General features: G+C 36.1%; 1 long non-coding RNA gene across 1 annotated transcript in view; it reads right to left on the reverse strand.

Annotated features, from left to right (window-relative positions):
* The window catches only part of LOC105241275, a 278,507-nt gene that overhangs the window by 238,444 nt on the left and 12,527 nt on the right, over nt 1–27,536 (reverse strand). Inside the window, exon 4 of the long non-coding RNA XR_002144304.2 lies at nt 19,419–19,582. This is a non-coding gene — a long non-coding RNA (uncharacterized LOC105241275). The remainder of the gene's footprint in view (nt 1–19,418; nt 19,583–27,536) is intronic.

The following is a 27,536-nucleotide window of genomic DNA, read 5'->3' on the forward strand; positions in this document are numbered from 1 at the left end:
CTAATATTCTTTTAATGAATATAATACAAATGTAGTACTAAATTTATTAACAGAACACAAATGTCTTTGACATCAGTAAGGGCTAGGTAAGGAATACATGATAACTTACTGGCTGGACTATGAGTTGTTAAAACAAATTAGAAAAGTGATTCCGAAATCATCAAGCAAGACAAATTTGAATAACCAGATTTAAGTGCCCTCTCTTGATAACATTCAAGGAATATTTTATTAGTAAAAGAATAAATTCAGTTAATTCTAATACTCTCTCCCAAGCCTGTGCTTCTCTGAGTGTTATAGGAGGTATGTCAATGATGTATGGTATTCACAAGGAATGGGATGTAACACCAAGTTTCACTGGGTGGATCAAGACAAAAAGTGTAAAGAGATGTCAAAAACTGTCATTTATGCTGTGTCCTCAGCTGTCTCAGCATGGGCCAGATGGGTAATATTTAGAATGGATTTCCTTAGGTAAATATTTTCTCCTGTAGAGAGGAAATGGGCTATGATTCAGACATTGCAATATGGGATCATCATAGGTAAAACATCTCACAAACTTCACGTGGGAATTGCTAGCTCAATTTTATATTGGGACTAGTGAAACGTGTGTTTCTGAGCCACAGCATAGAAAAAAAAATTGCTTTGGTTGATGTGCACTTATTCTTTTATTCAATATTTATCCTTATTGCTACTTTCTTCCAATACATAACATAACTAAAATAGTTCTTTTGCTAAGCCTTTACATTGTTTCTGTTTTCATATTATAAGTAAGACATGTTGCAAAAAATATTATCTGAATAATTTACCTAGTGTAATCATTGGGAAGCCAATACCAACAATAAGCTTAATGACTATTTTTTTTAATTCTACCAATTTAAATATTAGTTCTCAATGCTGCTAATAAAATCTCATTTGTTTTTAGGGTCCAAAAGCTAAAAACAAGTTGGAAATAGATTTCCCTGCACTCTATATAGGTCAATGGCCATTGCTTATGTTTGGTCCTGAGAGATTATTTAGGATTCAGAAGTATTTTATAGAATATAAACCCAAAGTTCCTACAGCCCAACCCAAAATACTGTGATCCTTCTCACTCTGTTCTAACAAATAATTCTATATTTCAAATAAAACTGGAATACTCATTTCTATATATTAAATCAAGGTCACAGGAAATCAGTATGATTCTTCAATTCTATCTAAATGGGTGCTTAAAGCTTTGACTGAAACATTAATGATTGCTAAATTACATTAAAAAGAATAATTTGTATACATTATATATTACACATTACACATTATACATTATATATAGGTTAGCAAATAAAACTAAGAATTCAGTGTAAAGATAAATAATTTTATTAACCAAAATCCTTTATATTAAAAATAAAATAGTATATATTTAAGAAGAAAAAGAAGAAGAGGAGGAAGCTGGGGAGAAAGAGTGAGAGAGGGAGAAGGAAAAGGAAGAGGAGAAGGAGGGGGAGGGAGGAAGAATGTTAACAACAGCAATAGCAGCAACTTCTTTTCTTGCCACATGCCAGGAACTTTTCTAATCACATATTTGTTTCATCTTTACAACAGCCCTATCAGATAAGTGTTATTACTACCCATGTTTCTCATAAGAGGAAACCGAGGCACAGATAAATTAATCTGTACGAGGTCACACAGTTAGTAAATTAGGTGGCCTGATTTCATATTAAGCAGTCAAGTTTGAGAGATTACACATCATGTGACACTGCCTCATGGAGGAAAAAAAAAGTAAACTAACAGATCTGGGGAGTTATTTTTAAAAATCAGTTTAGTATACAGAAATATGTTGCATTTTATACACTAATAATGCAGTAACAGAAAGAGAAATTAAGAAAATAATCCCACTTACAACTGCAACAAAAAGAATAAAATACCCAGGAATAGAGCTAACAAGAAGGTAAAAGACATACACTTTGAAAACTATAAAATTGATGAAAGAAATTGAAGACAACACAAATAGAAAAATATTCCATGCTCATGGATTTGAAAAACAAATATTTTTTAAATGGCTATACAACCCAACGCACTCTACTAAATTAATGTAATCTCTATCAGAATACCAACATTTTCACAGAACTAGGACAAATAATACTAAAATTTTGTGTGGAACCACAAAACATCCTGACTAGCCAAAGCAATCCTGAGAAGGAATAACAAAGCTAGAAGTATCACAATACCAGACTTCAAGATAAACTATAAAACCATAGTAATCAGAACTGTGGTACTGGCATAAATACAGACCGATGGAAGGGAATAGAAAGTCCAGAAACAAATGCACATTTATATAGTCAATTAACCTACAACAAAGGAGGCAACAATATACAATGGGGCACCATAAATGGTTCTGGGAAAACTGGACAGTTACATGCAAAAGAATAAAACTGGACTATTTTCTTACACCATAAAATAAATTCAAAATGGATTAAAGACTTAAATGTGGACATGAAACCATAAAACTCTTAGAAGAAAACATAGGCAGTAATTTTTTTATATCAATCACAGAACTATTTGTCTAGATATGTCTCCTCTGGCAAGGAAAACAAAAGGAAAATAAACTATTGGGACTACGCCAAAATAAAAATCTTTTGCATAGCAAAGGAAACCATCAATAAAACAAAAAGTAACTCACCAAATAGGGAAAAGATATAATTGTAAATGATATATCCAATAAGGGGTTAATATCACATATCATATTGAAATATAGCCTGACACCTGTCAAAAAGTCTAGAATCAAAAAGAAAAGAAATAAAAAGTGTTGGTGAGAATGTAGAGAAAAAAGAACCCTTATGCACTGTTTGTGAGAATGCAAGCTGGTGCAGCCACTGTGGAAAACAGTATGGATATTCCTCAAAAAATTAAAAACAGAATCACCACGATTCAGTAATTCTACTACTGAGTATTTACCCAAAGAAAACAAAAACACTAATTCAAAGGGATACATGCACCCCTATGTTTATAGCAACATTATTTACAATAGCCAAGATATGGAAGCATCCCAAGTATCCACTGATAGATGAAAGGATAAAGAAGGTGTGGTACATATAGAAATAATGGAATATTATTCAGCCACAAATAAGAATGAAGTACTGCCATTTGCAACAATGTATGTGGACCTACAAGGTATTTTACTAAGTGAAATAAAGAGAAAGACAAATACCGTATGATTTCACTCATATATGGAGTTTAACAAACAAGCAAAGAAAAAAAAAAGAAACAGAAAAATAAAAAAACAGACTCTTAAATACAGAGAACAAATTGGTGGTTGCCAAAGGGGAGGTAGGTGGGGGGATGGGCAAAATAGATAAGAAGGATTAAGAATACACTTATTGTAATAAGCACTGAGGAATGTATAGAAGTGCTGAAGCATATTGTACACCTGAAATGAATATAACACTGTATGTTAATTATACTTCAATAAAAGTGTAAATAAATAAAATAGAGGAAAAAATCAGTTTGGTAATTCAACTGGAATTGGTACTTATTAAGAGAATGAAATCTTAAAACCCCAAGGCAGTCATTGATGTGATGAATTTACTTCTATCCATTTAGAAAATGCTAATTATGCTTCATCTTTATAATAAATCAAGAACCTATTCACTCAAATCACATCCTGTGTTCTATGCCTCAGACAAAAAATCCTCATTATGAAAGGTTGCAGGATCCTTTGAATCAGTTTATAATTCTAATTTATCTTTTTCTTGATTGATATATGTCAAGAATCTTTTAACTGTGACAAAAACCCAAAGGAGAATATGCAAAACCAGTAATTATTCGGTTCATGTAGCAGGCATGAAAACAGTAATTGCTCACAGAATTAACTGAAGAAGTACAGCATCTAAGACATCAGAGTCTGAAATGAGGAATAAGATTCCAAAGGAAGTTAACTCTTTCCCACCATTTCTTATTGTTACTGACCTCTGACTCTCTTTAGATATGATTGGTAATTTTTTGTATTATTTTCCCTAATAATCTGTGATCAGGACAATAATATACACTTAACTATAGAGTTTTACTATGTTCCCATTTTTGTAGAGTATATCCATATTCAATTTAATCTTTATTTATACAGTAAAAAAAAAAAAAAGGGTCTGATGTGGAAAAAAACCAAAAACTACATATCAAAAAAGAAATGGATGAAGTTGTTTGGATACATTCTATTTCCTTTTTTTTTTTTTTTCTACAGATTTCATTTGTCAGAGAGAGAGAGAGAGAGAGAGAGAATGAGTACAAGCAGGGGGAGTGGCAGGCAGAGGGAAAAGCAGGCTTCCTGCTGAGCAAGGAGTCTGATTTGGGACTCCATCCCAGGACTCCAGGATCATGACCTGAGTTGAAGGCAGGCACTTAACCAACTGAGCCACCCAGGTACCCCAGGGTACTTTCTATTTCCTATGAAATCAAGTCATCTTTATGAGGCCAGAATTATTCCAAGTAATATTAATACTTTAGTATGACTTCAGTACTTCCTTGCTAAGAATAGAGAATATCTAATAAAGAATTCCAAAGAATATCTAATAAATTTCTTGTTAAAATCCACTGTAAAAGTATATAATTTCCTATAAACCTATTAAAAAGCCCTTCATTTTAACAAGTTTAATATGCCAGAGTTTTTATTTCAGACTTCAAGGAGTTCAAGAAGAAAAGCTGAGTTTTAAAAGAACAGTGTACATTTTCATTTGCCTGGCCCCATCCCCTTCTCCTAGCTTCATGGAAGCTTGAAAATCAGCACCGGCACATCAATGATAACTGAAAAAGAGCAGCCTGAAAACCACTGGAGGGAACAGAATGGGTTTTTCAAGCTCCCCAAAAAGCCCTATTCTCAAAAACATGTCACTATTTGAACTGACAGCTCATTGGATAAACTGTTTTCACAGAGCTAGTCTTCACTGACTTGACTCACATCAAAGCATTTATAGAAAACAATCAATGGCAAGTATTTAATATTATAACTACTTAAGTTAGTGATATCTGTTGGAGCAACATGAAGCTGGCCAAAAAAACTTAAAAGGAAGATCTAAGGAATGAAATGTCCATAGGAGCTGTGAAAAACAACATGTTTTTGGTGGTCGAGATAACCACGTATAGGGTGCACGTACTCGGGAAAGATCTGAGAAGGCTCTGGTACGTAATCTCTTAACTCGTAAGCTGAACAAACAGATACAACAGTATCTGTCCATGACAAAAAATTCTTAAAAATAAAAATAAATAAATAAATAACAGAATTAGTCCAGAAAAGTACTTTACAAACAATACCAATAACAACAACAACAATATACCTACCAACATTAGCGACAACAAACCTTGGAAATTCTAGAAAATCTGATTTCCAGAGTTGCAGCATTATATTATCTAAACAACCAATATTCCATAAATAGTTATGAGACACACAAAGAAACAAGAAATTATAATTCATATATAGGGGAAAATATAGTCAATAAAATTAATCCTAAGTAAACCAAAATGTTGGACTTACCAAAGATTTTAAATTATCTATATAAGTATATTCAAAGAAATAAAGAAAATCATGTATAAGCAATTAAAGTATGAAACCAAAGTCTCACCAAATAAATAGATACTATAATAAAGAATAAATAAGGTGCCTGGGTGGCTCAGTTGGTTAAGCACTTGCCTTCAGCTCAGGTCATGATCCCGGGGTCCTGGGGTCAAGTCCCACATCAGGCTCCTTGCTCAATGGGGAGTCTACTTCTCCCTCTGCCTCCTGCTCCCCCTGCTTGTGCTCTCTCTCTCTCTTACTCTCTCTCTCTCTCTCTCTGACAGATAAATTTTTTTAAAAAAATTTTAAAAATAAATCAAAAGAAAAAAATATAAACATGTGAAGAGTAAACAAAACAACATGATACTAAACAACCAATGGGTCAATGAAGCAAATAAAGAAAAGATCAAAAAATACATGGAGACAAATAAAAATGAAAGCACAATCTGACAAAGTTCGACATTCATTCATAACAAATCTCTCAACAAAATGGGGTTAGAGGGAATATATCTCAATGTAATAACTGCCATATATGAAATACCCACTGCTAACATCATCCTCAGTGGTGAAAAATTGAGGTTTCCTTCTGAGGTCAGGAACAAGACAAGGATGTCCACTCTCACTACATTTATTCAAGCTAGTACTGGAAGTCCTAACCACAACAACCAGAGAAGAAGCAGAGCCTGCTTCTTCCTCTCCCACTCCCCCTGCTTGTGTTCCCTCTCTCGCTGGCTGTCTCTATCTCTGTCGAATAAACAAATAAAATGGATTAAAGACCTAAATGTGTTACCTAAAACCATAAAAATCCTAAAAGAGAACAATGACAGTACTTTCTCTGACATCAGCCATAGCAAAATTTTTCTAGATAGGTCTCCTAAGGTCATTAGGAAATGTCCTAAGGCTATATTCTGCTTAAAGCAAAAATAAACTATTCAGACTACACTAAAATAAAAAGAGTTTGCACAGCAAAGGAAACCATTAACAAAACTTAAAGACAACCTACTGAATGGGAAAAGATATTTGCAAATGATATATCTGATAAGAGGATGATATTGAAAATATATAAAGAACTCTTACAACTCAACACCAAAGAAACAAATAATCCATTTAAAAAATACATGGGCAGAGGACTTGAATAGACATTTCTTCCAAAAAAAAAAAAAATACAGATGGACAACAGACACATGAAAATATACTCAACCCCACTAATCATTAGAGAAATTCAAATCAAAACCACAATGAGATACCACCTCACACTTATAAGAATGCCTAAAATCAAGACAACCAGAAACAACAAATGTTGGCAAGGATATGAAGAAAAAAGAAACTTTGTGTACTGTTGGTGAGGATGTAAATTGGTGGAGAACAGTATGGAAGTTCCTCAAAAAATTAAAAATAGAAATACCATATGATCCAATAACTCTACTATTGGGTATTTACCCATCCAAGAACACTAACTCAAAAAGATTTGCACCCTATGTTTATTGCAGCGTTATTTACAATAGCCAAGACATGGAAGCAACCTAAGGGTCCTGCAATAGAGGAATTGACAATAAAGTTGTGAGAGATAGATAGATAGATAGATAGAATATTACACAGCCATAAAAAGGGATGATATCTTGCCATTTAAGACAAGGTAGATGGATCTAGAGGGTTTTACGCTAAGTGAAAAAAAATTAGACTGAGAAAGATAAATGCCATATGATTCTACTTATAAATGGAATCTTAAAAAAATGAACAAACAATAAGCAGAATCAGAACTATGAATACAGAGAACAAGCTGATGGTTGCCAGAGGGTAGGGCAGTTGGGGGTTGGACAAAATGGGTGAAGGAGAAAGAGAAATATAGCCCTCCAATTATGGCATTTGTTAAGTCATGGAAATAAAAACAGAGCATAAGGAATACAGTCAGTGATATTGTAATAGTGGTATAATGGAACAGATGGTAGCTATAATTGTGGTGCACATAGCATATTGTATAAACTTATCAAATCACTAAGTTGTATACTTGAAACTAATGTAGCATTGTGTGTTAACTGTACTCAAATAAAAAAAATTTAAAAGATAAATCACTACAAGTTAAAGGAAATGACAACCTGTGAAATTCAATCAAATCTTACCATGGGAAAAAAGTTATTGTTCTTAATATATACACAACTTCTAAAAATAAAAAAAGAAAAGTCAACAACCCAATAGGCTATCCCAGTGGAAAAGACTAAATTCCAATAGAGTTATGACCAGATAAGTTTACAATAGTTCTTTCCCTTTTGGCACTCCTTGATTAGCTTTCAACTTTCTAAATCAATAATTTCTTCCTTCTCTTTGAAATATATTATTTTTACATTTCTAATTTCTCTTACATAGTTTTGATGAAATTAGTAGCACTTGGCCCAGCTTTGCTCTATTTTTGCACATCATTCATTGACGTATCTAAAACCTCATTTTAGAATGGGGACATACTGTCCTGAACTTTGGGCTTTAGCTCAAATTTCCAAATAGAAAAAGTCCCAGGGTGCATCAAACTATATATACTTATATTTGAGAATATACAGTGGATTCTGATACCAATCTCCTATTTTTTCCCCTAAAACTCCTAAAAATCTTTAATCAGTATGATTAAGAAAATAGAATTTCTGTTGCCTTACTTTTTCCCCTTGAATTCCTAATAATAACTAAGGACATTACTATTTAATTACTTCAGATCAAATATTATTTGGGTTATATTTATTGACTGCAGAGTACAGAAAAACAGATATAAAACATCAAGCAAAATATCTGCTCTAACACTATGCATAACAAGGTCAAACATAAACAAACATAAACATAAACAAGGCCAAAGTATTATAACAAGACAATAAGTGTATAAACAAGTGGCATGCTTTTACTTCCAAGCTCCAATGCAAATTTACTCTCTATTTAGATTGGTCAATTCACTGTGCCCACCCCTTCCCTTATGTGATGGATTCCCCCTCCACCCCTCAGGACTGGCATGGGGAGTTCTGGATATCTCTTTCATTACTTTGTCGTTGTGACACAGTTCTTTTCAGAGAACTGCTCTGAAATGCTCATTTCACTAAAGCAGGATTGGATTACACTGATAAAAAACAAATCCCTTAATAACATAGGTCCAACACTATAATTTTCTTAAAATTCCTATAAACATGCAGAACAAAGATCCAATACAAATAAGCTTATATTTCTATAGTCTTGCTTTTGTACTTCTACGGTGCTAATAAGTCCATTTTATACTCAGATTTAAAACCTGCAGTCGGGCAAATAATGTTCATGCTGCTATTTCTAGCTGAAAATTTTAGTATACTTGAGTTTACCCTAGAGAAATCCCATTAAAATTCTGACCTGCCTTGATTTTGATTAGTTTAAGATATTTCAAGATCATTATATATGATGGGTTATCTGATTAGGAAATAAGGATGACAGACATTTGTCAAATTGCCCCAAACTGGTTTTCTCTCTAGAGTATCAGTTTCTTTAGTACTTAGAGTTCTTGGTACATGTACAGCAGCTGTAAAATACAGTGTGCCCCAACCTCCTAAATCTTGACTAGTCTCTGAAAAATAACTTTGAAACGATCATAATAAGCTTTGAGATTCGCAAGGTCAAGTATTTATCTAATGTTAAGGATTGAATTGCACTTTCCCCAAGTATGTTGACTTCCTAACTCCCAGTATCTGTGAACGTGGCCTTATTTGGAAACAGGATCTTTGCAGATGACCAAGTTAACATGAATTCATCAAGATGGGTCTTAATCCAATAGGACTGTGTCCATGGAAAATGAGGAAATTTGGACACAAAAAGAGGCACACACACGGCGGGTGCCACGCGAAAACGGAAACAAAGCCTGGGGTATGCACTGACAAACCATGGAATCCAAAGATTGCCAGCAAACTACCATTGCCAAGTTTGTAAAGTACAGTCAACACAGTGAGGGGGAGCAGAGTGTGCCACCCCAAAATATGCCTCATTGGTGTAAGGATGATTTTAGGCTTATTATTTTTAAGCAGATGAGGAAGCAGCACTGAAAACCGAGAAGTTACCCTTTGCTAAGTGACATTTACATTCATAAGGGGAATCTCCTTTTGTAAAAGTGTCTCCCTTCCTGTATCAGGAAGGGGATGACTCAATCCCTAGAAATTTATCTGTGAAGAAGACAATGACCTAAATCTGTATAACAACCATACCCTCCTTTACTATGCTCCCCACCCCCCCAAATCTTTTGCATTTAACTGGAGATGTTATTTAAGGTGGTGGTTGGGCCATTTAGGGAGAGTTAGATGGTTTTCCTGGGTCTCTCCCATGTATACAGGAGGTGTATACTTCATTAAACTTCTGTTTGTTTTTCTTCTGTTAATCTGGTTTTTTCTTACAAGGGTGTCTTATTCAAGAACCTTAGAAGGGTACAGGTAAGATTATTTTTTCTCTTCCATAAAAGAAACATGGTAAAATATGCAGTGTGTAATCGAAAATATCTAGATTATGGGAAACTCCACAGGTCCACAAGCTCTGTTTTCAACAGATAAATTATAAGACAAAGAAAAGAGATGGAGGGGAAGCCAATTAATGAGACTTAGAAGACATATCAAAGACAAAAATGGGAAAACCCATAACATCCAGGAATACATATTTGTGTGAGAAAACTTTAAGAAACAAATGAAATTGATTAGCATACAGGTCAGCAGAATATAGGCTTTATACCATTACAGCTTAGGAAAGTTCTCTTAGGGACACTCTACTTTCAGATAGTGGGGTAAACCTGTAATTATTTTGGGAGGATAAAAGGAATGGTATGATTAAGATGGGACAATGAAGAGAAATTGGGGTAGCTGATAAAAGTAAATATCTTGACCCGGGTGGCGGTTATAAGAGAAGTTATTTTAAGATATTTAAGCTATAAATTTGTTCTGAGTGGTTTTCTATAACTGTATTTCATTGTACCACAAACTTTTTAGAAATAAAATTTAATTCGTATTACTTTCTATCATTTCAGCAGAGAAAATAAATTTATAGAAATGATGAATTATTTCTTGGCTCAACCCAACTCCAAATTTTACAGGAGTAAAGCAACAAATGAGATCTACAGAGTTAAAAGGTATGTGCAGTGTCACATAAAGGGGTAAGAGCAGATAGAAGTCTCATTTCTTCTCATTTCAATGCTTCCCCTCCTCCCCTGGACACCTCCTCATCACTGCCTTACCTGGATGAGCAAGGAAAGGCTTTTCTATTGGCTAAGTAAGATGGGGAAAGGCGTCCAAGTTTAGGGAGGCATGCTGGGCGGCCAAATGTTGAGGCCACTGATCACACCAGCATACTGAGAAACCAGAGGGATATTCTAATAGTTCCAGAGCCCAGCTCCACTTCGCAGATAATAGAAGATGAGCAGCTGTTTTAATCTATGGAATCTCTGAAGCAAGACCATGTTATTTGTGTAAAATGGCAACTTTGCTGAGAAAGCTATTTCCACAGGTCAGTAGGGGAAAGGAAACATTTAAATAGTTGTCAGGGAAAACAGGGGAGGGAAAGGATGTTAGCGAATGCTACATAGTTTCAGTTTAAGAGCATTTAAACTTCTATTTTTATTTTTATTTTTATTAAGGTTTTGGTAAAAGAATTACACCAACACCCTAAGGTAATTATTTGAATTAGTAGTTCTATTTTCCATAGTTATATGCAGCTGATCAATTTGCATCAACCTTTTCTGAATACCTGTTCTGCGGATTGTTAGCAACTCTCCTATTACCCTCTGTTTGAATATGGAGGAGAGTACATGAGGAGATCTGCACTGTTAACCCTTAAGTGTCCATTCTGAGGCAGCAAATCATAAGGCTTCCCCATCAATGCATAAACATTTAGGATGACTGAACTTTGTGTTATATTGTCCGTGCTTATCTACCATATTCTTGGGAATTAAAAGGTGCCCCATAAATTTGTACTGGTTTGATTTTAGTAAATAAGACAAAGTAAAAGAAAATTCAGGAAAAACTAAGATTTGAACAATAACCCTTTTTTCCTGAGTAAGTTCCTGGGGTTCTGGTTCAGTTTCTGAGGATATATTTAAAATATGAACTAAATGGCATTATTGTTGCCGCCAGACGTGTAGGACACCGCTCCTCACTGCCATCAATTATCCCTTCTAGTTATAATGACTTAATGGATATTTCTCAGTAACTTTAGCCCGGATCCTGATTCTCACTTCCAACTCTTTATTTCTAAATAAAATTTGTTTTTCGTATTCCAAAAAGCTTCATTTCTGTTCAGTGAATAAATGTTCCTCTCATTTCTTTGGTGTTATCTTTAATTCCTCTCTTTCCTTCCAAACCTTGCTTCATTAAATGTTTTACATGGTCTATTTAATGCCTCTTACATTCCTTTAACATTCCTGTTACTGCTAAGTCCAAGCTTTCAGTAATTTACACTTGGACTTTTGCAAGAGTCTTCTCATGCACTGCTGCTTCCAGTCCCCTACCAATACCCCAGGTGTTTACAAACCATTCTTTACAGAGCCCCCAGATTGACCTTTTTAAAATGTTACAATGTTGGAATTCTCAGAAGATGGTAGAGCAAGAATCACCAAGAATCTGTCTGTCCACAAAGACAACAATCACACTGGCAGAATCTGTCTGATGTAACCATTTTGTAGCTTCCAGGGAAAGGCCTGGACAATAAATTGATAATTAGTTTTGGTCAATTTCAGCTCTTCCCACAGTAGCAGCTACTATCTCCCACCCCAGCCCTGTAACAGGCAGCCGTGCTCTTGCTCATAGGGCAAACTGTACTCAGTTTGTGGGAGCCAAGGCGGGCAAAAAAGGACCCTGTCCTCCAAATATCCAGGATCTGTGCTCTGATGCTGATTGTTACTTCTGATCACAGAGGTGGAAAGAAGTAGGACCATTGTTGCATTTGATCCACTGTAGCAAAACTCTCCTTCTCTGGCTGAAGAAGCTCCCAAGGGATTTTAAGGACCAGCACCTTTTTTTCTCCACTCCCTTTTTCTCTTTTCCCCTTTTGAAAATCAGACATTAAAGACTACGAGATTTAAAAAACACTGCATATACAGTGCATATTTGAGAACAACAACACATAACTGAGGGAAAGGCTTAGAAAAGACCAGAGAAGACCTTAAGTTTATACCTTAGGCTGATCCTAGGGACAGAGATAGCTTACAACAATCAAAAAATCAAAAACAATAAACAAAAACAGCAAACCCTGGGAAAAGAGGAGAATCTGATATCCAGTCCTCCCTTAGGATGGTCACCAATGGGGCATGTGCATGAGACCCATGAGTCTTTTCCTATCATCATCATTTTATCCTGGGAAGATAGTAAACTACGATTGTTGACCCTATAACCCCCAGAGGGTCGCAGGAGCTGGTCCTGGCTGCAGACATCTGATGTTCTAAGGTCAAGTGGTCATGTGTTTGTAGACCATATATTTAAAAGAACTACAAGACATATAAACAGCAACTTTTTCCTTCTTAGAGTAACTCTTTTAAAGAAAATAAAACATACAACAGACCCAGAAGTGTGAGCACCTAACTCAGGAACTACATTTAATGGGCTGTTTTCTTATCCAAAAAGTAGGAGGTTGAACTAGAATAGTTGTTCTTTAGTTTGTCTCGATCAAGGACACCTTTAAGAATCTACTGAAAAGTAGGGTCCTTCTGCCCATAAATGGTATGCCTTCACATATGCATTTAATTTCATACCATTTAATTTCAGGGGATTACGAGAATTGGTTTAAAGGTGCCCTTCTTCTCTCTCTCTTTTTTTTTAATTCTTCTATCCCATGATCAGTAGTGATATTCCCAGGTTATCTATGACGGCAGGAGTTTACCATTGACAGTGTAAATTAATTAGGGTTTAGAATCACTCAAATTGTAATGTTTATCTATAAAAAGCAATTAGGCCCTAGAATATTGATATGTATGAACTACTCCTCTCTTTTATGATAATCAATGATTCACCAACCATTTCAATGGTAACCAGAAATAGCAGCACAAAGTACATGAGAAACTGTGAAGACAATACAAAAAGAAAAAAACAGATCATAATCTGAGTACACGCTAAGTATATTAAGACCATGTTTTCCTTGCAAAATAATGAGATTTAATGTATACTTATTTAGATAATACACTACAACCAAATAAACACAATCTCACTAGATAGTATGAAAGCAAATGTCACTATTGAAGGTCAGGAAAAAAAATAGATGATATTATTCAAATTATGTATTTTTTTTAAAAAGTACATAACATCTGTTCTTGATGTAATGGAAGATAAAATAAATATACAGAAAGATAGATACATCACTAATTCTGACAATAAAGGAATGCAAAAAAGACAAAAAGGCAAATGCAATCTATCCAATGGAAGATAGCTCATCATAAAGACAAAATCCTAGTGCCAGGGGCTTCTATTTTATAGAAAACAGAATACAATGGCTACAAACTAAATTAGTGATTCTTGTTACAATGTAGATTTAAAGGAGAATGGGAGAAAGATTTGCTACTGATTAAAACAAAACTAAAATGGTAAATGAGTCAGGATGTAATATAATATCTCAAGAAAGGCAATGATTGAAAAGGATGTTAAGCCTTTCACCACACATTATAAAAATGTTCTTGGTAATGAGTAAAGATCAGGAAATGTATTTAAAAAGAGCCAAACAACTAAGGCAGAACTACCTTTAAATATGACTTCAAAATGTACAAATTAGATATGATAAAGCAAATTTTCAACTTTTAATGTGTGTGGGCCGTGCTGTGGGCTCCCAGGCAAGCTACACTTTAACTTTTACCAAGGTCAGAATGACTTCACCAAACTTCAGAGCGTGAGCTCTATTTCTGCACACACTGTGCCCCTGCTTCATTAGCAAATAACTAAAAGAAACATTTCAAACTAAAGATAAGAGTAAAAACCCCCCTAAATTCTATTATTCCCATACCTCTGGAGCCTGCAACCTTGCACATACTAAAAGAATAAGTTTGTAATTTTCTGGAATGTCCTTCCTCATGGCGATTGGTAACTCTTAATGTAACAAAAACCATATATAACCCTGTATTAAACATTCCTTCTCCAGAACACTCTCTTCCTGTGTGAAGACTGTGTATCCCGGGCAGCTGTCCTCACTTAGGCTCCAATAAAATTCTCTTCCCTTTTCTTTAAAAGACATTCTAAAAGGTTTGTTCATTTTGCATCAACAGGTATACAATCACTGATAACGAAACAGCAATGAAAAAATGAATGCTTGCAGAATGAAGGAAGGGAAGGAAAACAGAGAGTTCCACTTAGTAAAAGGTTATTAAAATTTACCTTGTTGTCAACGCTGCGCTAAGCAGACGTTTCACATTAACCTGTTCACTGCAATTTCCATGCTTAGCATACTGTTGGACTTTAGTGTATCCTCAATAACTCAGGGATTAACGGTGACCGAAGGTGCCACACAAGTGAAGACTTTTGGCCTGTGCTCTCACGGAGCTCACAGTCTTGGCATTGGAGCATTTAATCCAGCACGCTGATGAATTCATTTGCACCAAGTCATTCCCATTGTTTAGCTCTTCCAATACTATGCTTATTTGGGAATCACAAGTCTGAGCAGTTCAACGCGGGTGTTTGGTTTTAAGCTGATAACAGTGTTTCTATTCAAATATCTCAGAATGCTTATCGCCATGCAAATTACATAAACATTAGTGAAGAAACCCCCATTGTTAAGCTGTCTTGCTTCATGGGTGCCATGTGGTTTTAGGCAGCTGTCTACTCTTGCATCTGGAGCTGTGCCCACATTCCTGGCAGAACCAGCACCAATATCAGAAAAACAGTTATCTGAAATATTTCAGTCAATGACTAGTATTCTGGAAACTGTTTGTTTTGGGTGATTAACCAATTTACATCAGTAGGAATGCCCTGTGTGTCCACTGTCTTCTGTCCAGAAATAGGACCATCTATATGATTCTGATACCCGTCTTCCCACACTGAAAATCGCTGTCTTACATAATGGCTAAGATCCCCTTCCATGAAATTTCAGTTAAGAAGGCAGATATCCTGAAATTCCCTTTAACATGCTTTTTCTTAATAACATGTTATAAAGTTTCCCAAAGTGTAGGACATCCTAGATTAATAAAATTTTAAAGAGAGAGGAAAAAGTAATATTTATATCTAAAAACCTTTAAGAACATTTAAAAACATTCTTTCCAGAAACGAAAAGCCCAGTCTTATTCATAGCTGATCATGAATAGCTTTATAGAGCCAATAGGATGATGCGAACATTTTTAAAGAAATTGCTAGGATCATAGGATCAGGTTAGAACAGGAATAGGAATCAAAGCTGTGTCTCCTTATATCCACATGTAGCACATGAAACTATGCTGTCACCTCTAATCTACAATGCTTCTCTGCCTTTTGACTTTATTGCTATCATAATTATTTCTTTTTGCTGATGCAAATCTTCAATTGTAACGGGGCATAAAAAGTGATGGAAACATTATATCACAAAATTTTTACTTGTGCTTTTGAGTGATATCTTCAATTTTTATAAGTTCTAAATCTTATCCCATTCTTTCAGGTAAAAGGAGAAGAAACACATAAATAGCTCATGTTTCTCATATGAAACCAGTCTGCAGATACAGAAGTCTCATAACAATGACAAAATGAGATTTTTCTGTTTCTGGCCCCAGTTAGGAGAACTTTTGCAGAGCTGGCATTCTTCTGAGCTAGTTCAGGAAGCCTCCAGAGGTCGTCTCCAGGTGATCACCAGCCTTCTGATTGCCCCATGGCATCTACCATTTTTCTTTTTCTGATCCTGATGTTGGCTTTGTGGAAACCCAACCAAGAGTTGCCACACCGACATCATTCTCACAGTTCCTTGCTCTCTGTGGTTCAAAACAAGTCCCCCTACTCCTCCCCTCTACATCTTAATTTATTTCTTTGAGGCAGAGCAAATATCATCAACCTCTTTTTATAAAAGTGGCTGAGAAAGCTATGTTTTCTAGAATACTCAGATCTTACAAAAATACTAAAGATGCGGCTCTTTTTGTCTTTTCCGAAGAATCCTCTCCTGAGGACACAGGATGATTCAGGGAGAGTTTGGTTGGCAAGTAATCTGAGTCACATACAATACTCTATAGTCAACATGGGTCCTTCTCTAGGTTAAGCTTATAGCCTACCCCATAATGCATATAGCATCAACCAAGCTTACAGTTTCCATTCTGGCTCAGAAGAATTTCTTTCCAGATTTCTCTCAAAAAATAAATGACTAAGGAATCTATCCTGAAAGCTTCCAAACATCCCTGGGCATCCCTACATTTACAGTGAGTATGGAATGATTCCTTACTTCAATATACTTCAAAATATATGTCCCAATATATTTACCCCTTTTGTATGCAGTCAAAATGGAAATAATACTTAAATGAATACATCATCTGCTCCTCTCAGTCTTCAGAGTGCATAATTTACATTCACGGTAAGTTAGCTGCATCAACCAGCTGAAACTAGAACAGGACAAAGCAGAATTCTGGTCTCATTCCAAATACTGATCTTCCATACATAAAAACCAGAAAGAATTATAAAACTTATTACAAAGCAAAACAACCAGCCCAATTTCCAAGAAAAATATACCTTTTTCATTTTGACAAAAATGAATGTGAATAGAATTCAGATGCCTACAAACCTTTGGATAACTAATCCATCAATTTACTTAATAATCCCTGACTTGTATAAATGGAGTGAGATTGAAGCACAGGACAGGTCCTCTTCTGGAAAGGCCAGGAAACATCCTTTACTTCCAGACAACTTAAATCTCAGAAAACACCTTTATCATTTAGCAGTGTGTGATGGTCAACCACTAACTGTTTTATTTCTGTAGTGAAATTGACACTTGAGATGTCAGATCTATTATTGGACATCCCCAAATATAAATAAATCACACAGTTCTACACGTAACAGTTGGACAAGAAGAAAAAGACAAAACACAGTTTTAAGCTTATGACCCAATTCCTCTTCCTTTAAATGCCCATTATCGTATGAGAACTTCACTTCATCTGTCATATAGATGGTATAATGTTTCTAGACACCAAATGTTTTAGAAAATCTATAGGAGATCGCTCCTTCCTTCCTCTTCTTACTTTAACCCCCCCACACACTCCTTTTCCCCTTCCTCTTTACCATTTTGTCTGTCTCATTTCAGAACAAACACATAAAAAATTATGCCCAAGATGACCAGACTGAATAACTGAAGTGGGCCAGAAAAAGAAAGAAGGAAAAATAGATTGTGGTCTGGTTCTGGGTGAGAAGTAAACACACATTGCCCTGCCTCTCCCACTGAATGGGATCCTGAAACCTGCAGAGAATGAAACAGCAATGTGAAAACACTGGACAAAATAAATAATGGTAGGCAGGTAGGTGAAGAAGAGCAGATTTCTAAGTACCACTGGGCCAATGGTGTGTTTACTGTTTTTATCTTTCCTCCAGAACCCTGAGGCTTCCACTCAACACATGCTAAAACCCAAAGTGGGCATCAGGGTCTAGGGAGAGCCTTAAGAGCAGCACTTTTGTTCTGGCTTAAGGAGAAAGAAAGGGATTCCTTAACACTCAGAAGCACCAGGGAGGAACTCTCTTTCATTTTTCTTCCTCCATTCTCTAGTACCTCAGCCTGCAAGCAGTCTTTCGGCAGCACCAACAGGGACTCATAGGAACCTAAAACACAGAGAGAGGAGAGCTTCCCTGATCACTGTAACTGTGGTCCCAGCAGGGTGGGATGAAAACGCATTCGTTTTTTTTCTTTTTTGACAAAATCTTACCCTCCATTACCCCTTCTTCTTGACCCTGGAGGAAAAGGCATTTCATAGGGGTGAGTTCTGTGTCCAAACACAGACAGCATTGCATCTAGGGTCTTCCAGGGACCCAGTGGGGGGGGGGGTCAAATAATGATAATTCTCTGAGAATGAGGCATTTAGCAAGCTCAAATTTGGTTCTGCTCCCTCCAGCGGCTTTCACGCAGCTTGCTTTCACCACAAATGTTGGCTATTAGTTTTTGAGGCTATTGAAAAAACTGAAAGCAGGAGACGTAAATCAGGCTAGTTAAAACACCACAGTGCTCACTGTTTTTATCGTGATTCAGTCATTTTTCTTCAATAAATGCTCCTTGGATGGCAGCAAGCCTCTGGTTGACTTCCAGAGTTCTGATAAAGTCTATTCTGATCATTTTTGCAAGATTTTTTTGTTGCTTTTATGGAGAGGAGAATTTTTCGATGTCCTTACTCAACTATTTTTCACTAACATCACCTAGAGATTTATATCTTCCATGTAACCTAATTTTACTATCATTTAGTTGTTTTCTCCCCTTTCTCTTCCTTCTCTTTCCTAACATCCATTGCATAGATTGAAATCTGTTCTAATAGCTTAAAAGTTACACACGATGTTTTTTTTTCTAGAGGTTCCCCCTAACTTAACAAGAACACATTATGTGCTTTTTTTCTGCCCTTTTCCTAAACCTTTCAAATGTTCATTTCTTTCCCATAAAAACGACAGCTATTAACACACATATATTCCACTATTCTTGCCGGCTGACTCTAGAGCATGACCTGCCCAGCTGTTCCCTCATACCGCAGTCCCCCCACTGTGCAAGATACCCTCTTAGACGCCTAGTGGATGCCTGAAAACATGGAGAGTACCGAATCCTATATATATACATATACATATATACACACAGGCGCACACACACTCGTTTTTTCCTTGTACATCCATACCTAGCATAAAGTTTAATTCATAAATTAGGCACAATAAGTGATTAACAATGATAATTAATAAAAATAGAACAATTATAATGATATACTATAATAAAACATGTGAATGTGGTCTTTCTCTCCCTCTCAAACTATCTTATTGTTCCGTACTCACCCTTCTTGCGATGAGGTGAGAGGATACCACGCCTGTGCGATGAGACGAAGTGAGGTGAAGGACGTGGGCACTGGGACGTAGCGTAGGGCTACTCCTGACCCTCTGACCATACACCGGGAGGACTATCTTCTGCTTCCAGACAACAGTTGACCCCAAGAAAGCTGCTGAAAGGGAAACCGAGACTTTGGATAAGGGGAGACTATTGTAACAGTGCTCACCTGGTGAGGCTCTAACACTGACACCTAATCAGGATTATGCCTTCGTACTCACGTGGGCCTCTGAAAGCTCTGGCCTCTGCTGTCAACCCCTTTCATATTATTTCTCACCACTTTCTTTTTTCACTCATGGCACTGGACCACATGAGTCTTCCAATGTGATGGCCAAAAACACTTAGCTTTTTACTCCCCCATGGCCTTTGCCCTTGTGTTCCCTCTGCTTGAATACCTTCTTCTGTTCCACTGTGACCTCATTAAATAGTTCTGTTACCTAATTTGCTACTGGCACCTGACAGTACTCTTCAGGTGGAAGAATTTCTCTCCTCATTACGCTTAGAAAATAGCACCATTTAAACCATAGATGTTCCTGCAGATTGAGCTCTCTGGTTTGCTCCGTTATATCCTGTATGAAATAGCTTATTTCATGGTTACTTTACTCTGGGGATTATTGTGATCAACCTCAGATTTTCAATAAACTTTTGCTTAAGATTAAAACAATCTCTTTTATTTGTTGTCGGTTACCAAATTTAATGTCCAGTCATAGGCTACATCTGATATTAGCTTCCTGTAATTAAAATGAACATTTTCTCCCTTAGAATTCTGATGAATTAAAGCATGTATCCTGTTAGGATGTTACTTGATTTTGAATTTCAAAGAATATAGCTTTTTTTCTTTGATTCATTTTTTTTTTAAATTTGGTTCTGGAATTAGAGAAAAATTGCATTTGCCTAAAATATTTTTCTCTTTGTAATACACACAAACAATGATCAACCTGGACAGGAGATATATAGCCACATCCAGGGAATATAACTCTTTGTATATATCAGGGGAAATATAAATCCTTCATTATTTAGAGTTGTCTATTTTCCTAACAGCCTCAAAACATTAATTTTAAATGCTAATGGGAATTACTAGAATGCTCCTAGATACAGAACACATTCCAAATTCAGTCTTAGCAGCTGTAGGCAATCACCAAACCGAATTACCTGAAAGAATACGGGAAGAGGGCAGATGCTGGTCAATTATCATAACCTAATTGCAGCAGGGCACTTGGTACAGATAGGATAGTAAAGGTTTTATTAGACTGCAAAAGAACTAACATTTAGGGGATGTCAAGCAGTATCTGCCAACCAGGAAATAAACTAAAATTTGCCTTTGGGGAAGACTCTTCTGTTTTGAGAGGGTTCTTTTAGTAATACAAGTAAGTACCTACTCACTATTTTGGGGAAATCTTCATATGCAGTGGAGAAATCCCAATATTGATGCTCCAAAATGAATTTAATAAAATGAAAAGTTTTGACAGAATTGTAATGCATTAGATTACAGATTTGTTTTTCTAAACCTGGATGATAACTTGCAATTGCCTACAATTTTTCCTTGTTCTTGATAGTTTCTAAAATTCTTATACGAAATTATTATTCACTGGAGATCGAGAATACAGGTACTGAAAGAAGTATGTAAAAAAGGATTTCGTTGGTTTGACTCTGATGATTCTAATTGCAATGTTGTCCTCGAAGGCTGAGCAGCCTAGACTTGTAAAATATACCACAGTGTTTATGCTTTCTGGGTCATTGGGAACTATCTCACAGTGATGACAGATCGATTTGGGATTTCTCTGAGAAAGAAAATACATTTTTGTCATCAGTCATCCTCCGAAAAGTTTAATTATGAGGCAGAAAATAAACATTGGACTAAGGAAGAAAATAATTTCCTTTTTCCGTTGCTGATTGGGAACAGTTGAGCCAGTTCTCTTAGGTGTAGAAATGTTAGAAGCATTCTGGGATTGTTAGAATGTTCTGACCTTCAGCTGAAAGCAAATTAAGAACAAAAAGGGAGGTGAACTCCTAAAGAACTCCAAGGCCAGTTTTGACCAAGAGAGACTAAGTATTCCCCTCAGCCTGACTAAACTTCAGACAGGCTTCTCCCAGATCCTAGGCCTCCCCTCTCCCCTTTCTCAGAGCATTTACCTTAGAAAGCTTGTCATTGGATATTCTTTCTCTGCCCCTCTAAGATGCAAATGTTTCAAAAGCCTCCTAGTTGTTTTATATACCAGGACTATCTTTCTCAAGGACCTGGGAACCATCCTTTTGACATGTTATCAATCAAGAAAAATATCTCCCTTTCACCCCAGTGTGTGAGAGGGTAAGAACTTAACTTCTATGGATATTTCACTCCAAGTTTTAAAACTACCTTCTGTCATGAAGACAGGAGAAAGTTTACTTTCCCTTAGGGTAAGGCCAATTAGCAAATGCAGATGGCCTATGGCCTCCCCTTCCCCCAGCTCTAAAACTCTCCTGCCCTGCCCTATGTTTCTGTAGAGTGGAGCTCAGATTGAGTTCTGATCTCTCTCCCTTGTTACAACTGCTTTGGTAAAGTCTTCCTTAAGTGCTGAACTCTGTCCAGTGCAATTTTTCTTTGACAGGTTTGGTCCTTTGGAATTTTAGGATGGTAATATCTAATAGTGTTTGCAATTCACTGTAATGTTTAGTGTTTGCTTTTGTAGGGCCTGGATCTGATTTTATACCAACAGAATGGTGATACCATGGTGATGTGCATTTAGTCTACATGTCTCTAGAGTATTGCTTCCACTAGCAGACTCAGATCCACCATGCACTCGGTTTGGTTAAAATATTTAGGAATTTTCTATAAAAAGTACTTTGGGGACCGGCAAGCACACTCTTTAAACTTCATTTTTTCAAATGATTGCTTACTTAGCAAATATAAAATCATATAATCATCTCTCAAAATTTTTGACACCTACAATGACCCCTACGTTTCAAGTTGATGGAAACGTTGGGTATCTTGATGGTCTGGTTTCATGGATGTTTATATTCCTCCAACTCACTGAACTAGAAAATTGAAAGAGGTGAATTTTATTGTATGTAAATTAATGTTTGATAAAGTAGAAAATGGGCTTTAAAAATAACAAAAAGCTACAAACACAACAACAAAACAATTGGGCCCTGTTGTGTTTCTTTGGCTCTCTTTCCTCAGCTATTTTACAGAAGCAATCAGAATAAAACCACTTGTCACTGCTCTCCCAAAATACTTTAGTCAGTTAATAAACAACTAATTTATATGGACTAATTTCCATTTTTTTTATCTGTTGCAATTCTGTCTGTGACATACCAAATAAGTAGCCATCAGAGAAGATATTTAATTTGAAAATATACAGTTTTCATTTTTATTAAGAAACCATAATGATATGCATGCTGTTTCTAATAATCAGTGGTTTCTCTAGCAAAACAGTGGTCTATCTTCATCAATTTTTCAGTGTCTTCCTGATTTCATATTTGGTAAATTACACAAATGTTTGAAAAGGCAGGGATTAAAAAAAAGTGCTTACCAGTACCTAAATCATCTTCCATTCAAAATTAACACAATGGATGTTCCCGTTTTTCAGTGTTGTTCTTCCTTTATCCCAGTTTTAGCAAACACTTTTTCTGTCACCATTTTTCATTCCCTTTCATTTGTTACTGAGGGAGGTACCTCATGAAAGTCCCTATTTAAGAGCTTTAGTGGGGGGAAAAAAAGGAAAGGAAACCAAAAGAGATTCTTAACTTTAGAAAACACACTGAGGGCTGTTGGAGGGGAGGTGGGTGGGAAGATGCATTAAATAGGTGATGGGTATTAAGGAGGGCATTCCTGATGAGCACTGGGTGTTGTGTGTAAGTGATGAATAGCTAAATTCTATATCTGAAACTAATATTACACTGTATGCCAACTAACTAGAATTTGAATCAAAAACTTAAAAAAAAAGACTTAGTGGAATTTATGCATTTTGCTCATTTATGTGGCATACGTCTAGGTAAATCATGCCTAAAATTTCTTATATCCTTTAGTTTTGTATTATACAAATAGAGGCATGATACATTCAATTTTTAAATTCATAAACTAGTCTTATACGGCTTTGATTATTTTAAGCAGACATATGATATTCCCTGTAGTTTTAAAAATTAAAATACAGAAATTGTAACTATTTGGAGTTTAAACTAAGTTGCATTATTAAAAATATTCATATTTTAATAAAGAGCAAAGGAAGCCTGTGTTTGTTATTTTGTTTGCAAATATAGTAGAAAACTATAACAACAATTTTTTTAGAAGAAATATCTTACAGTAGGATTTCAGGTGTGAAGACTGAGTGTTTAAGTCCTCTGTACTGGTATATGCATAACAAACACATGAATTTGAGCCTATAGCATAAGGTGCTAAATAAGATGACACAAGGTATACAAAGAGTGACCGGGATTTTGTCCATTCCATATCATATGAAAAACGTGAGAAAAAGTGAGAGAAAAAAAAGACATAGAGACAAATTTGTTCAGTGTGGGCACACATGGTCAAACTAGAAGAAATGAATGTGAATTATAGGGAAGGACATGGCAGTTCAGTCAGTGGAAGAGGTAATTAACAAGCTTTCCAAAAATGGAAATGACCACCTCAAATTTACTTAAATTTGCATAAATGTCCTGATGCCAAAGGTGTTCAAGCAGTTTGCATTGCTACTTGTTGTGACATTACAGAGAAAATTCAAACACTGAATTCTGGATAAAACCATGTTAAACCAACTTTCAACACTCTAACAACCTCTCAGCAGGGTTGCCCATTCTCATTTGTTCAAGTGCCCTGAGACTATTGCTTACTGTCTTAGACACCATGATGAAAAAGCCTTTGGGCTCCGTGCTTCATCTGGGAAAGAGGACATGGCTTCAGTAATCTTAAATGGTAGCAGACTTCCATCTTCACTCTCTGCTCCAAAATGCACAATTCTATGTCTCTTGAAATTTTCCATCCCTTTTCTAATTAGAGGGTAACAATAGTCCTCCATTATCCACAGTTTCACCTTCCAAGGTTTCAGTTACCAATGGTCCACCGTGGTCCTGAAGATGAACGTCCTTCGTACATATCATCAGAAGGTCAGTAGTAATGTAACACTACATCACAATGCCTACACCATTCACCTCACTTTATCTCATCACATAAGCATTTTCTCATCTCACATCATCATCAGAAGGGTGAATACAAGACAATAAAATATTTTGAAAGAGACTACTTACATAACTTTTATACTGGTGTAATTATTCTATTTTATTAAGAGTTATTGTCGTTAAACTCTTATTGTGTCTAATTTATAAAGTAAACTTTATCTTAGTTATGTATGTATAGGAAAAATATAGCATATATAGGGTTCAGTAGTGAGATAAAGAAACTGAAGGACTCCATAAAAATCTGCTCTTTGCTCTCCTTCCTGCTTCTGTTCTTGCTAGGACCTGCACCCTGTCTTCACATGCCATAAAGTTTGTCCTCCTTGTAAGGAACAAGGAGTTAATGATTTCTTTGGAATGTTTGAGCACAATAGATAACATCTAAGAAAGGACCAGGCAAGGTCATAATCTGCATATTCCAGACCACTGGCTCTAGGGAATAAATGACTTACGATGGATCCCAAACCCTGTCCTTGTTCTGACGAGTTTCTGAATACCTGACAGGACATGTGCACTAGACCACAATCATCAATAAAAACCCCAGTACCAAAGTGAAGATGAGACTCATCCTCCATTTCCTTTCTGAGTTTCCTAGATGCTCCATCTATTTTTTTCTCTCACTATATCTTCAATAAACTTGGCTCTTACTTCCTGCTGTCTTACTTTTGATTTTCATCCTGCACAAAGTCAAGGACCTTCTTGGATGGTCCTGTGGGACTCCCACTAGTCCCCCAACCTGCTGGCATCAGTAGTATCCATGGTTTCAGGCGTCCACTGGGGGTCTTGGAAGGTATCTTCTGCAGATAAGGAGCGGGGGTGCCTACTGTACTCTGGTCAGTACCCAAGTACCCGTAGCTCAGTAATGTGTAGATTTTTGAGTAGCGTAAGTAGATATCAATTTCTAAATGAGTTGCCAATTGCACTTAGTGCCTCTAGAGATGATTTTTGGTCATACACAATAAGCCCAGTAGATTTCAATGTCAGGGTCACTCAAACTAGATACTTAAACATGACCCAGGCTTCCTGCTCTCTTCCTCACTCATCCCTCCCTACTCCATTTTCTTTTTTCCCTTATGTTATTCTATTATTCCTTCTTCTCTCTTAACAAGATCTCTTTAGACAAAAGTTATTTCGTCCAGAACATTTCATCTCCTGTTCATTTTCTTCTTCTTTTCTATTCATGATATCTTCTTTACATTTCCTTAAATCTTTTCTCTATGCTGGATCTTATTTCCTTCCTTGTTATCTTCCTTCTTTGGACACTTGCTAATATTTTTTCAGCTACAAAGAGAAATAACACATGGCTTTTTCTCCTAACAATGTCACAGTACACTCTCCTCTCTCTACACTCTTACATAAAGGAAAAATTTAGCAAGTTTAGAGTGGGAAAAAGCCAGCCCATGGGTAGCAAATTGTGAGCTGATGTTTATGTGCATGAAGCAGTAATTAGTCCCAGGTACACCTTATAATGATCATTCTCTTTCAAGAGGCTAAGCCTTGTGTATTTCTTCAAAGAAGTTAAGTTGCATGTTGAAAATACAAGTAAATTGGTGTAGAGTATAATAGATAACTTACTGCCTGCTCTGTTCTTAATTTTTAGAAGAGTAGAACAAGATCTTTTTAAGATGACCTGTTTTTCATTAAAATCACCAAGCAAATAAATTGAACTATTTCTACCTTCCACTGAAGAAATAATTAAGTTGCTAGATGTAGCCTTGAGCAAAAGGACAAGTGTTAAATTGCCCTGGTTCTCTGGCTATTTTCAGCACAACGGAGGATAACAGGGTAAATAAAAACCCAGTAGGTGGTTAAAGCTCATCAAGGAGAAACTTCACTAGCTGTAACTTGCGTATCTATCATTTTTCTAGTAATAAAACACTTTGTTAGCCTCTCACTTTCAATCCTCACTAGGCTCTAATGTATATTCTTCTCCAGTTTCTTATGTTTCCATTCCTTTCCTTCATTCCTATTACTGTCCTATCTAAATTCTTGATCTTCATCACCTCACCCCTCTATACAATCTTTTACCATCAAACCTATGGTCTTAAATGTGTTGAAATATTTCATTCTAAACACCAAAGCTTTAATGACTGGTTGGTATACTAAGTTATCAGGTCACATCCCTTGTACTATCTACATACTACTTCCCCAAGCCCCCCCCAAATGTTTATTGGTTATTTTAATAACTATCACTCATGTGCCAGGCCAACACAATACAAGGAGCTAAGGAGCAAAAGGTTAAGGAGAAAAAGGGCAAGTGTTAAATTGCCCATATATTAATCAAATAATTGCAAAAATAAGAGTCAACTAAGATAAAATGCTATGGGAGTTTTTAACAGGGAAATTGGGGCTAATCAGGAAGGTCATGATGCTTTATCTGTGAGCTCAAAGAGGATGAGTTAGTCAGGGGCAGAAAGGAAGAAAGAAATTTCCTGGCAGGAGGGGCCATCATGTGTGGTGTAATGTACACTAGACAAAGTCTCCCTTCAGCCCCACCAGAACTCTGAAGCCAAGATGGCTTGTTAGAGAAGTGTTGCATTGAGAATAATGGTGAAACTCTTTTCCCACCTTCTGGCTCATCATTAGCAGGGGCTGCCCCCAAGAAAAGTGTGACCATGGCCTGATAGTTGAAGCAGATGGGATGTTAACAGCTGAGAGTCTCATGTTCCTCATAGCTGGTTAGGGAGTCCTTTCCTGAAGAGGGATCTGAGTAATGCTTGTCCATATCTACCACAATTCACAATAATATTCAATGCCAAAGGTCAGGAACAACATCTTAACAATGCAATAGACATCAGTATAAATAAAAACAACGGCTTAAACCACTTTAAAAAAATCCACTTCAGTGTAAGTGACAAGAATTCAAATCTGAACCCAGATCTACATAATGCCAACATCCACCATCTTTCTACTGTTTA

Source organism: Ailuropoda melanoleuca, chromosome 19 (assembly GCF_002007445.2).
Source record: "Ailuropoda melanoleuca isolate Jingjing chromosome 19, ASM200744v2, whole genome shotgun sequence".
Lineage (NCBI taxonomy): Eukaryota > Metazoa > Chordata > Mammalia > Carnivora > Ursidae > Ailuropoda > Ailuropoda melanoleuca.